Below are 13,910 nucleotides of genomic sequence, written 5' to 3' on the forward strand. Positions count from 1 at the left end.
AGATTCTAGATCACTACGTATGACGTTGAAATCACCCCGATTACTTTTGACATAAAAGTGATCAAACCTGTCGCTTTAGACCCGCTGTATTAAGTTGCAACCGGCTGTGCCAGTTGCATCTGCATTCGTCTCTGGTGAACAAGGAAAAGAGGGAAAGAAACATTCGCAAACAGGAAAAGATCTCATATGACAATTTCCCATTTGTACCATTCACCACAGTGGAATGTATTCCAAGGCTTCGGATATAAACCCAATCCCAGTTATGATATATCTTCCTGTTTATCAGGTCCGATAAATTTATCTATAATAAAAATCGATCTAAAGAATTTAAAGGGATAATTGAAAGATTGAATGAATATCTTCTAAAATAAATAAATTCAAGATAATTACATTTAAATATATGGGTATAACAACTACAGAACTTAAAATCCTGAAATGATTACAAGCTTTTTTTTTCTGAATTTATTTAAATATAATTCAGACCGGCAATTTTACAAGTTACATACAACATATGAAGTAGAACTTTCGGAATGAGAGGATCTCAGGAAGAAGTGAGTGAATGCAGCGCACTTGTGAATAACACACAGTGTGTGGTGGAGCTCGATGCAATAGTAATGAGCCTTATGTAACCTTATAAGCTGTTAAAATTTCACCCCCGTTTCACCCCCTGAACTACAAGTGGAAATGACCATTGTCTTCTTTATTCTTTAAAGAGTAAAAACATAAAAAGCAGGAAATACTTTTAACATATCTCCTTCCCGCTCTCCCTCTCTCTCTCTCAATGCATTAAAGGGGGGCGTTCATACGATCTTACGGATGCGAATACGTAACATACATCAAAATACTCCACACGTATCTGCGAAGGTCTGTCTAGTATACTAATTAGTTTTCTTCCTCGGGAAATACCCGGGGAAAGGGTCCGAAGGACAACGACTACAAGGAGCCTTTCTTCCCAAAGGATACCGAACCAGAGGGAATCCCTGGGATTATACAAGGAGAAACGCGTTACTTGGTAATAGAACTGAGGGAAGGATAGTGGATACACATATATGTCTCTTCCTAAATAATTCGAAGCAGTTACTATGAGCTGCCTAAAAAATGTTGACAAAACCTTGGATACAAACGCGTTATAATCAAAATTCGGTAGGACACATGACCAATCATATCATTGAGGGCATAAACCAAGAACTCACCTACATCTTTATGCTTATAAATACGAGCATGTACATGAAATTTATACACAAATGCATGAGTCACTATGTAAAGTTATGTAAAAACATTGCATTATGCATAATCGCGTTCTCCTTTATAAACGTCTCGGTACTTATGAAACGTGCTAATCGTATGCTTTTCAAGTCTAATTCCTCTTTGAATTTCTATAATAATAATAATAATAATAATAATAATAATAATAATAATAATAATAATAATAACAACGTGATAAAAAAGCCAAACCGGGACGCAAAGCGCCTGGAGTTTGAAGTCCTCCTTGACTAACCAGTCGCTCGAGGACCAAGATAGGGTGAGGTCGAGCGATTCCCTCCAGCCCTTAATGTTAGCTGAGCGATTCCCTCCAGCCCTTACTGTTAGCTGAGCGATTCCCTCCAGCCCTTACTGTTAGCTGAGCGATTCCCTCCAGCCCTTACTGTTAGCAGAGCGATTCCCTCCAGCCCTTACTTTTAGCAGAGCGATTCCCTCCAGCCCTTACTGTTAGCAGAGCGATTCCCTCCAGCCCTTACTGTTAGCAGAGCGATTCCCTCCAGCCCTTACTGTTAGCAGAGCGATTCCCTCCAGCCCTTACTGTTAGCAGAGCGATTCCCTCCAGCCCTTGCTGTTAGCAGAGCGATTCCCTCCAGCCCTTACTGTTAGCAGATCGATTCCCTCCAGCCCTTACTGTTAGCAGAGCGATTCCCTCCAGCCCTTACTGTTAGCTGAGCGATTCCCTCCAGCCCTTACTGTTAGCAGAGCGATTCCCTCCAGCCCTTGCTGTTGGCAGAGCGATTCCCTCCAGCCCTTACTGTTAGCAGAGTGATTCCCTCCAGCCCTTACTGGTAGCAGAGCGATTCCCTCCAGCCCTTACTGTTACCAGAGGCCCTTAGTAACCGAGATGCTCTGTCCTCACCAGGGAAATGAAAGAAACAGCCAAAAACTTGAGAGAAAACCAAGAAATCACAACAAGCAGAGTAGACAAAGCTGCTCCCTAGAGCTCATCCTGACCTCTGAATATCACGAGAAAATGGACCAAGTACTGGCTGACAAATCCAAATTCCGAAAAATCAACAGGAGCCCAATCGAGGACATCTGACGAGACATCAGTAGGACGGTTAAGAGGATCCGTGCCTCAAGGAATGCCCCCAGGCTTCCCCATGCCCAGGGCAACCCTAATCCAGGGTATATTTACGGCACCGTAAAAACCCACAAGCCTGGTAATCCTCTACGTCCAATTTTAAGTCAAATACCAACTCCGACATACAACATCGCGAAGAGACTCAATGATCTCCTCACTCCATATATCCCTGACAGGTACTGTCTCCAGTCGTCTACTGACTTTTTCCGTAAACTTACAGACTCTCCGTCTACAGGAATTATCGCTTCTCTTGACGTTCCAGTCGATGAGACGACTGAGCATATCCTCGATAGAGTATATACTGTAGATGTAAGGACACAGCTCTGAGCATCCCCGAAGAAGTCCTAACAGTCCTTCTTGAAACACGGACCAAGAAGGCCCCCTTCACCACCCACAGGGGGCATCTTTACTGCCAGACTGACCGCGAGGCAATGACATCCCCTTTAGGAGTTCTATTTGCCAATTTCCACATGTCACAGAGGAAAGGTTTTCATAAGATCCCCTGCCCTTCTCAATACCATCGTTACATAGATGACACCTTTATAAGAGGGGACAAAGAAATGATCTTGAAACATTAAGAAAGACTTTTGAAGAATGTTCCTTCCTCCGCTTGACGTGTGAACGCAGTGTAGATGGTGCCCTACCCTTCCTCGACGTTCGGGTACAGCAGACTCCAGCGGGTTATACCACCATGGTTCATAAAAAGCCTACGAACCCGGGTCTGTGCCTTAATGGGTCCAGCGAGTGTCCAGACAGTTATAAAAGGTCTGTGGTGGATGCAAAGGTCTATAGATAGATAGGCCTTGGTGGATGCCTTCGTCCGTCGCCCCTCACACACTGCTGCACGTGGAGAGAAACCACGAAGGAGATCGAAAGGTCCACACAAGCTCTCATCAACAACAATTTCGCAAATCGTATGGTCGAACGACAAACCCGAGATTCCATAATTAACCGGCACCGGGCAAGTGCGAAGGACACCAACAAAGACTCAAGTGGGTCCACAAAAACACACTGCAAAAATTATATGCACAAAATATTTAGAGAAGGGGATAACATGAACCTAATCATTTATAATAAAAACATGAAAACCAGCCAGCTTCTTAAAAACAATCCGGCGCCCCCAGAAACGCCTTTGAAGACGAGTGTTGTCTACGAATTTGCATTCCCGGTTGGAAGGATGCCACCTCTCATATATCGGGATGACCACTACCACAATCTCTAAGCGTCTCTCCTGCGACCTTCAAGAAGGTGGCCATTTTTAATCACAATAGAGAAAATCAAAACAAAAGACCACAAAAAGCCGAGCTTATAAAGGACAGAAATTATAGACCAAATATCGGACCGACGACGCCTACGGTTTCTCGAGGAACTCCAAAATTTTGAAAAAGAATAAAATAAATAAAAAACAGGTATCGACACGGTGAAAGAAACAAAATTTCTCCCCACTATCAGACATCATCCGACACCACATACCGTCATGAGAGAGAGAGAGAGAGAGAGAGAGAGAGAGAGAGAGAGAGAGAGAGAGAGAGAGCATGTCATCTGGACGGCTTATAATACCTTGGAGTAACAATACCAACCAAACCAACGGGCGCTACCCACCTCAAGCCTGCATCACCGGTGAGGTCCAGAAGATCTCAACGCCTCATGGGCTGCTTTCGTCACCAACCTATGAATAATAATAATAATAATAATAATAATAATAATAATAATAATAATAATAATAATAATAATACCAAACTAGCACAACTCCTTTTCTATATACATTCATATGTTATGCTTTTGTGTATAAAAAAGGCAAACAGATGCACACTTCTGAACAACCTAAAGAGCAACACAGTACGGAGAAAAATAAATATCTTCCAAGGGAAGAGCAAGCAAGTATAAACTATTCAACTATCTGATGGACAACAACATTTGAAAAATGAATTGCTCAGTCACCTTCAACTCAGACTCTTTCAAGGTAAGGATTAGTACAGGTTTCGACATCAAATAGCACAGTATTCGTCACTCTGTGTTTTGCCACGAACAAAAATGTAATTCATACTAATTATGCTGCACTCTGACAGAAAATGACAGGGATCCAAAACGGATCAAGCTTTATAAAGACGAGCTTAGTCACGGTATTACCCTCTACCAGCGGATCTTAATAACGGGGCACCGAGAACAAGTGCCTTTATGTTAACGCAGTCCTTCTGGTCAGCTGCAGAATATACAGGTAAAATAAAAGTATGTATAACACAGAGTCGTCTGGTTTTGGTTAACCTTTTTATTATTAATACGAATAATGAAGAGAAGTACAAACGTTGGTATATAAAGACAGAGTATAAAAATATGCTTGTTGTAAAAATACAAAAAACAGACAAAAGTGGACAGTTGTAAAAGCTAACTCATGAATTCAAATACATAAACAACAGGTATAATCGACGCCAGAGGTCTCTCCCCCCGTTCTGATTGTATTTGGAAAACAGCAGATACACCCAGCTGTATCTTTGAAACCTTTTGACCATGACTTGACATTTTGGTAACTGGTCAGTCTTCCCCTTGCGGAGATATTTTATATTCGTGTACTTGAAGTTCTGTGGCAAAGTTACATACAAAAATTTAGTCTTATTATACTACAATATACGTATATACACACATATACATACATATATAACATACATACAAACATACGTATGTATGTATGTATGACTCACACCGGGATCGAACCAAGGTCCCTCGAGGGCACATAAACACGCGTGCGCGCGCGTGCACACACACACACATATATATATATATATATGAAATTTTTTATCTCACCGTGATTTATATACAATCATGAAGCTACAAATGTCGCTTAATATCAAATTCACGCTACCTCGGCAGTGGTAACGTCAACTGGAGTTGCTGAATAGGTCCGTGTCGAGGGTTCGTGTCCCGGCGGTACCAATCCATTTATCACTTATATAAATTCCCCTTCGGTGATAATTCTCCATCGGAGATATTCCCTGGGTAGCGTGAATCTGATATTGAGCGACATTTGTAGTTTCATGATTTATATATATATATATATATATATATATATATATATATATATATATATATATATATATATATATAAACAAGTTGACATATGCATGTAACACAATACGGATTAGTGACAATCAAAAAAACTACAGAAACTAGAGTGAGTCTAAAATTGTTTGCAAGTTATTCGAGAGAGAATGTGACAAGAGTAATGTTATGGAGGTTAAATGGAAACCATGCAGGTGGAGCAAATAATAATGTTAATATGGATGGTGGGCAAAGTGGAAGAAAGTTTGTACAAGTTTTTAAACTAAATACAACGGACGATTGGAGGATGGGAAAGAGGTGTCTCAAAACATGTGGAAAAAAGTAAGGAAGCGGATTGTGTGCGCAAGAGACTGGAAAGAGGCTTCTGTTGATGGAAACAAAGGTTGGAATGTATAAAGTAATTGAGGATGCTGAATACCAATAAAAGATTTATGTTGATGCTCTTGAGATGAAGTTATAAGTTACTGAATAAATGTGCCATAAGAACTGTAAGAGCGAGGAAATGTGGAGATATGTTGGAGAAGCATCATAAAGGTTACAGGTGATGAAAACGTGGGTCAAAGTGATCCGAGACGGTTTCGGTAATATAGAAAGAAAAGACGACAATAAGCTGAAAAAAAAAGTCTGCCACTTTGGAATTGTCAGTAGAGAGACGGGCATGATCCAGAAAAGCATGATTAGAGGGCATGAATGTGGATACAATAAAGCCAAGGCCTTAATATCCACAAGGGTGCGGGCAAGATAGAGACAAATGGCGCAGTGATGTATGTGTGTGTGTGTGTGTGTGTGTGTGTGTGTGTGTGTGTGTGTGTGTGTGTGTGTGTGTGAGAGGGGTTTGGCACATTGTTGATGAGCTCTGGGAGTTTCTGTCCATGAAGTCACTCCATGATTCAGTAGCTAAAGTATGAAAGTAGCAGTGACTGTTATACAGTACTGTCTTCCTCTGGATCCATCCCATGTTTGGGGAAATGACCTAATACAGAAAACTTAAACACTTATATCTCATACATGTATAGTCCACTATATGTACAAGGTATATATATATATATATATATATAGACACAGATTTGCAATAACAGGAAAATATCTATTCCGACCTTAATATGGACACTGGGGTTACCCGTGCAATGCCCATCTTTTATACAAAGGAACCCGCTTCTCATATTTAGGAATCCTATTCGGTGGATCCTGTTGCAGACCCAGTCTTTCGGATTTGTTCCAAAGTAAATGACACAAAAACAGAATTTTTTACGTAAGAACCAATATTTATAAATGTATGTCTCTTCGTGTACATTAGTGTTTCAAGTATATGGAGGAATACAGTACTAGAAAGTTAGAACACGTAGGATATACTGCAGAGCGCTACTAAAATCAAACATGCGCTTTGGAGAAAGATTATTTCTTTGGAGGGGCGAGGTTGGCTGGGGGTGGGGGCCACTGTTGCCGGATCCAAGGATCAATCATTTCGAACAAACAGAAAAGGTAATAAGCGAAATTTTGAGGAAATTCAAGAAAACGTTACCCATCATTCACCAAAAATATTTTCACATTCATTTTATTTTTCCACGAACGCATGGATCAGACTGAATATAAACGTTGGTTATTCATTAACCACTGTCATTTTCAGCTTTTGCTTCTGTTATTGAGAGAGAGAGAGAGAGAGAGAGAGAGAGAGAGAGAGAGAGAGAGACCATATTGATAATGGTCAGTTTATGGATGTACTTTAAATACGTACAAAAGACAAATGAGAGAGACCATATTGATAATGGTCAGTTTATGGGTGTACTTTAAAAACGTACAAAAGACAAATGAGAAGCTTGGTGAATTCTTCACCCAGGATATCTCGGTTCATCCATTCACCCTACAACACCCATGCAATGGGAACTCAAATAGTTATATACCTATGGATGACCCAACCTTATTTTTTGAAGATATTCTTTATACGACTCCTCACGATAAAATTTCCACTTGGGTATCCTGATGTTTAAGGATTGAAGATGCGCAGGAGACAAAAGTCATCTAGGAGAGGAGTGGTTTATTACCTTCCTAAACGTTCCTACCTTCTTTGTTGTGTTAGTTAGTCACTCCTAAAAATACATGCAAAAGGAATCTCTATCCTGCTTCGTTGTTATGGAGGAACTGTCTATTTCTTCTTCTGTTTATTTTTATGGGGATTTTCTTACAATTACGGCTAAATCCAATCAATACGAATGCAAGGAAAAAATTTCGAATGTTGGGAAAGATTAGTGACGTTTGTGTAACCAGATTATTATTATTATTAAAATAGTTTAACCAGACCACTGAGCTGACTATCAGCTCTCATAGGGCTGGCCCGAAGGATTAGGATGGAATGACAAGTCTAGGCTACAGTAGAAGCCTAGCACTGGGACCTAATAGGTCACTTGTCAATGATGAATGAACGCAAATGAAAATGAAATTAAAAGCTGTAAAAAGGCATACGCTTTCATACCGGAACACACTCACACAATAAATACATTTAAACTCATAACTGAACTCAAACTGAACATAAACGGTGGTTATTCATTAACCACTGTCATTTTCAGTTTTTGCTTCTGTTATTGAGAGAGAGAGAGAGAGAGAGAGAGAGAGAGAGAGAGAGAGAGAGAGAGAGAGACCATACTGATAATGGTCAGTTTATGGATGTACTTTAAAAACGCACAAATGACAAATGAGAAGCTTGGTGAATTCTTCACCCAGGATATCTCCGTTCATCCATTCACCCTACAACACCCATGCAAGGGGAACTCAAATAGTTATATACCTATGGATGACCCAACCTTATTTTTTGATTGATTGATTGATTTGTTTATTAAATCTGGTGTCATAACATCTAGGTTATTGACGCCGAAACAAATTTAAATATAAAAATTAAGTTTAAAATAAGTTTCATATAAAAATATCTAAAAGTTATGTATATAAATATTTAAATTAAAAAAAAAAGGTAAGTTTAAAAAAAAAAAATTCCATATAAAAATATCTAAAAGGTATGCATATAAATATGTGAATAAAAAGAAATGTTTAAAATAAATTTCATATAAAAATATCTGATACGTATATAAATAAATTTCTTCATATATTCTATATACAAGCTAAATTTTCTTCAGAAGGCCCGCCTCCAACATAAAAGTATACAATTGCTGAGTGTTACAATCCTTTCCAAGGATTGTAGCAAGATTAAAATTATCAACAAGACAGGAACCTTTGTCTCAAATTCCTAAGTGTGGGACATTCAACCAGCAAATGTCCCACACTCAGGGAAATTTTACACAGTCTTCACAAATTGGAGGATTCTCACGGGACATCAAGAACACATGCGTGAGTCTTGTATGTCCAATCCTCAACCTGCATAGCATTGTCTCCTGTCTCCTTGGCATATGGGGATATGACCAAGGAGACACAGATGATGCAATACTACGCATTTTTCTATTTGTTAAAATATTCTCCCACTGGGACTGCCAACGCTTTTTTATTGTTTGTCCTACTACAGGATATACATCGGTATGGTAGTAGGCATCTTGTGGGTTCTGGAGAGTTGACCGCTGATTTCTGCTAACTTCTTTCTCTCTTCTTTTCAATAAAAACAACCATTCTAATACTTCTAAAATCAGGGGGTTTAAAGGATTAAAAGATTCCAGTGCCTGAAGTACACTTTTTGAACCACTATATATAATAAAATTACTTCCATTATGAATTAAAATCTCCTTTAAAGCTTTTAAAATTGCATTTATCTCGGCAGTAAAAATTGAGGCAACGGATGATAACCTTCCACTCCTCTCTATATCAGGGAAGGCTACACAAAGCCGACGCCAGCATCAGACTTTGAGCCATCCGTGAAGATTGGTGTGTAGGTGCCATGTTCCATCGAATGTTCTAAAATATTGACTGCATGGCCTCACATGACAATTCTGACTTGGCGACATTAAAATACTTGCAGAATTCTACATCTGGAAATTTCCAGGGGAATAACAGAATACTTTACTGGTAGAATCTTCACCCTAGGCATATTTAATTCCCTGAGAATCAAGTTTACTTTAAAAGCAAACGGATGCGGTTGCTTGGGATGATTCTCATAATAATGCCAATGCCTTTCCCTTCTCAGACATATGCTGGTCAGGTAGCCTCTGGAATTTATACCAGCTCCGAACCAGCAGACGCTTGTAATGAAGATCCAGTGGCACCTCACCAGCATCTACCAACATGCTCTCAATGGGAGATGATTTAAATGCTCCTGTACACAACCGTACCCCACCATGATGAATCGAGTTGAGCATTTTAAGGCTATTGGGCTTTGCAGACGTGTAAACTTCGCATCCATACGTTAATTTTGAAAAGACCAGGGCTTTATACAATCTCAACATATGAGTTCTGTCTGCACCCCACACAGTATGAGACAGAACTTTCAGCAAATTCATCGCTTTCAAGCATTTGGTCTTAATACACTTCAGATTTGGGATCCAGGTCAGCTTACTATCGAAAATCAACCCAAGGAACCTCGTTTCACCTGCACATGGAATTCTTTGCCTATGAATAAATAGATCTGGATCAGGATGAAATCCTCTTATGCGACAAAAGTGCATAGTTACCGTTTTACTAGTAGAAAATTTCAAACCATTAACCTCAGCCCACTTCACTATATTGTCGATGCAGAGCTGAAGGCGACGTTCAGCCACTGCCATCCTTGAAGCTGCAAAGGAGATTGAAAGGTCGTCAACAAAAGGGTACATGTTATATCTGAGGGAATTATTTTGAAACCCCATTGATTGCCAAGGCAAACAATGTTACGCTTAAAACACTTCCTTGTGGTACTCCTCCTTCTTGACTGAATACTTCTGACATTGCTGCTCCAACCAGGACCTGAAATAGCCTATTTTTAATAAAAGCCTTAATGAAGAGGGGCAAAGTGCCTCTCAGGTTACATTCATGAAGGATCCTCAAAATGCCATATCTCCATGTTGTATCATAAGCCTTCTCCAAATCAAAGAAGACCGTGATGTGATGTTGCTCGTTGGCAAAAGCTTCATTATTTTTTGAAGATATTCTTTATACGACTCCTCACGATAAAATTTCCACTTCTGTATCCTGATATTGAAGGATTCAAGATGCGCAGGAGACAAAAGCCATCTAGGAAAGGAGTGGTTTGTTACCTTCCAAAACGTTCCTACTTTCTTTGTTGTGTTAGTTAGTCACTCCTAAAAATACATGCAAAAGGAATCTCTATCCTGCTTCGTTGTTATGGAGGAACTGTCTATTTCTTCTTCTGTTTATTTTTATGGGGATTTTCTTACAATTACGGCTAAATCCAATCAATACAAAGGCAAGGAAAAAATTTCGAATGTTGGGAAAGATTAGTGACGTTGTGTAACCAGATTATTATTATTATTAAAAAATAGTTTAACCAGACCACTGAGCTGACTATCAGCTCTCATAGGGCTGGCCCGAAGGATTAGGATGGAATGACAAGTCTAGGCTACAGTAGAAGCCTAGCACTGGGACCTAATAGGTTACTTGTCAATGATGAATGAACGAAAATGAAAATGAAATTAAACGCTGTAAAAAGGCAGACGCTTTCATACCGGAACACACTCACACAATAAATACATTTAAACTCATGCTTCCATATATATACTCACTAATAAGGTATATTAAAATTCAAAATAAATTGAGTAAAATCATAAAATTTACTTGTTTTAAAATTCATTATACTGATTGATTGATTTTTTTTATATTTTACCAATTAACTCCCCTTTTTCTTTCACATCATCAGCTTTAATAAGTTATTTATTCATTCTTCTTTATCTTTCGTTAGTTGTCATTTGTCATTTTCCTTCCCTGAATACTGTTATAGTTTTCCTGCCCTATACACAACCAGCGTAATAACGACTTATAGGTGTGAACTACGGCATTCAGGTAGAAATAAAAGTGGTATCCGATCATTCACTTAACCAACAGCTAGTAAAAAAAACTCTCCAACTACGGAGTGCCATTATCAGGATGAAGAACAGACCATTTCAACTGTTGAGGAAAATTATCTGTAGTAACATCGCCAACTGTTAAGGAAAGTGGCCAAAACTGAACGTGGATTAATGAAAGAGGTTATAAAGGTCATTAGCACAAAAGAGAGAGAGAGAGAGAGAGAGAGAGAGAGAGAGAGAGAGAGAGAGAGAGAGAGGACGCCTAATCCACCTAGGACAGTGGTTCTTAAACTTTTTTGTCTTGCGCCCCCCCCCCCCTTGCATGATGCATAGATCCCACGCTCCCCTGCCCCTGAAATTTCTGCCAACTATAATCTATAAACAATATGCTGTCTATTTGTATGCTATTATACTTATCATAACAATAAAAGGCAATTCATAAACAAGATTTGAAATTAAAATTCACTGATATTTTGATTTTTTTTTTTGGCATGTTTTGAGATAATAATTAGAAAATATATGGAAGCAGTGATAACGTTTTTTGGCAATTTTGCAATTAACATCACAAATTAAAAAAATAATAAGCACCATCTGGCAACTCTGCTTGCGCCCCCCTTGGAAGCTTCTGGCAGGGGGCGCGCCCCCCAGTTTAAGAATCACTGACCTAGGACAAGCCACGATACGCCCTATCCAACTGTGTGGCAGCTATATCCGTGAACTCTTGAAGTTTTCTGCAGTACCAACCAGGTTTATATCACTGCATCCACTATTACTCTGAATGCCTCTTCAATAATTTCTACATGTAACCGCAGAGTTTATGCAGACACTTTGAAAAACAATTAATTTCATTTTACCTATGACAATAATCTGCCAAATTTATTCTCTCGTTATGTTTCTATATACTCTTTGTAGTGCTGTTAAATTTAACTATTATGCATGAGTTCCGTGCTATTCGCTTCAAAAAAAAAAAAAAAAAAAAAAAAATTTAAATATACATCTGACTTAGACCAGGCGGTCTATAGGGACTTTTCATTAGAGTTTGATTTTCTTGAAAAACGGAATCCGAGCCAAACATGTCATTAGATGCCACACGAAAGTCTCTGCACTAAAGTCCTTCATTCTTTCACAATATATATAAATATATATATATAATATATATATGTAAGTATATATATGTGTTTCTCTATTCTCAGGCCAGTTAGTCCTCTCTGAAGAAAGAGCTGGTAGTTCTCGTAAACTACATCAAAGACAGTAAGTGTCAGCTATATAAATGTAGGATAGGGGAAGAATGCATAGTTTCCCGATGAAGGTACAAAAGGTACCTGTAGATTACGAATTTTATTACCAACGGTATGAATGTACAACACAGCGATGATCACACTTCAGTGTTCGCGACACTTGTAGTGTTATTACCAGTTATTACTTACCAGTTAACATCTAAGATATTTGATGAAGTGAATAGTTGTAAGACGTCACGTTTCTCAAAAAAAAAAACAATAAATAAAAGTTGAATAGAGTAACCTTGCATAATTAATAAATATATTTTTTAGCTATTAATCTTTATGGAGAAAAATTATACAATTCATTCTCAGCAATCAAGAACGGACCTCAACTCTGCCTCACAGAGTACTCTGTCTGATGTCAAAAGAGAACTCACAACATGAACTTCACACGTTACAAAAACCCACGAGAACTTTTACTCATGAACTGAAATGCAAATATTCTGACAAGATTTTCTCAACAGTCCTTGCACACACAAACGTGACCCTGGTCTCATGGCAACTGTGTTTCGATATGGCGATTGGGACGCGCATGGTAAAATTAAAAGGAGCAGCCAAGAATGGTCACGTGGTGGGACACTTGACATGCTCCATCCGGGTCTAAAGGAATCGTTATTGCGAAGATCCACCAGGAGTATATATATATATATATATATATATATATATATATATATATATATATATATATATATATATATGTGTGTGTGTGTGTGTGTGTGTGTGTGTGTGTGGGGCGGGGCACAAAAGGGTGTATGCAATCAGATTCTCAAGTCTTCCAGGTGAGGTTACCAGTCCATTGTCCTTTCCGACCAATTCCAGTTACGAACTGCCTCGTACATAATTTACTGCTTAGGTCGATAAAATACAACGGATTTTTCAGGAAAGGTACCCCGTCATTTTGACTACTGAGCCACGACAACCGTTATATAAAAACACACACACACACATATAGTGTGTGTGTACAATCATCGCCCCAAAAGCCTCACAGCGCAAACGGCCTCTAAATATTTACGCTAATCATGTCCCGCCCGTACTTTACCTTCAACAAAGCTCCACTCATTTCGTCTCCATTCAACTAATTCTCATCCAAGCAGTTCTGGGTATTCCAACGCTTCTGGTGACCACAGGCGCCTACCTGACATTATCACGTACCATTTTCTCCCAGGGATTCAGGGGTTGTGCGAAGGACATATCCACACAGTCCCCATCTCGCTCTCTCCACTGTCATCTTCACACGGAACTTCCGTAATTTCGTCTATGGTATAGTTTCTAAATCGATCTTGACATCTTGAC

General features: G+C 39.0%; 1 long non-coding RNA gene across 1 annotated transcript in view; it reads right to left on the reverse strand.

Annotated features, from left to right (window-relative positions):
• The window catches only part of LOC136825627 (uncharacterized), a 315,565-nt gene that overhangs the window by 98,595 nt on the left and 203,060 nt on the right, over positions 1–13,910 (reverse strand). The window contains exon 2 of the long non-coding RNA XR_010849382.1: positions 3,950–4,016. This is a non-coding gene — a long non-coding RNA (uncharacterized lncRNA). The remainder of the gene's footprint in view (positions 1–3,949; positions 4,017–13,910) is intronic.

This window comes from Macrobrachium rosenbergii, chromosome 39, assembly GCF_040412425.1.
Source record: "Macrobrachium rosenbergii isolate ZJJX-2024 chromosome 39, ASM4041242v1, whole genome shotgun sequence".
Lineage (NCBI taxonomy): Eukaryota > Metazoa > Arthropoda > Malacostraca > Decapoda > Palaemonidae > Macrobrachium > Macrobrachium rosenbergii.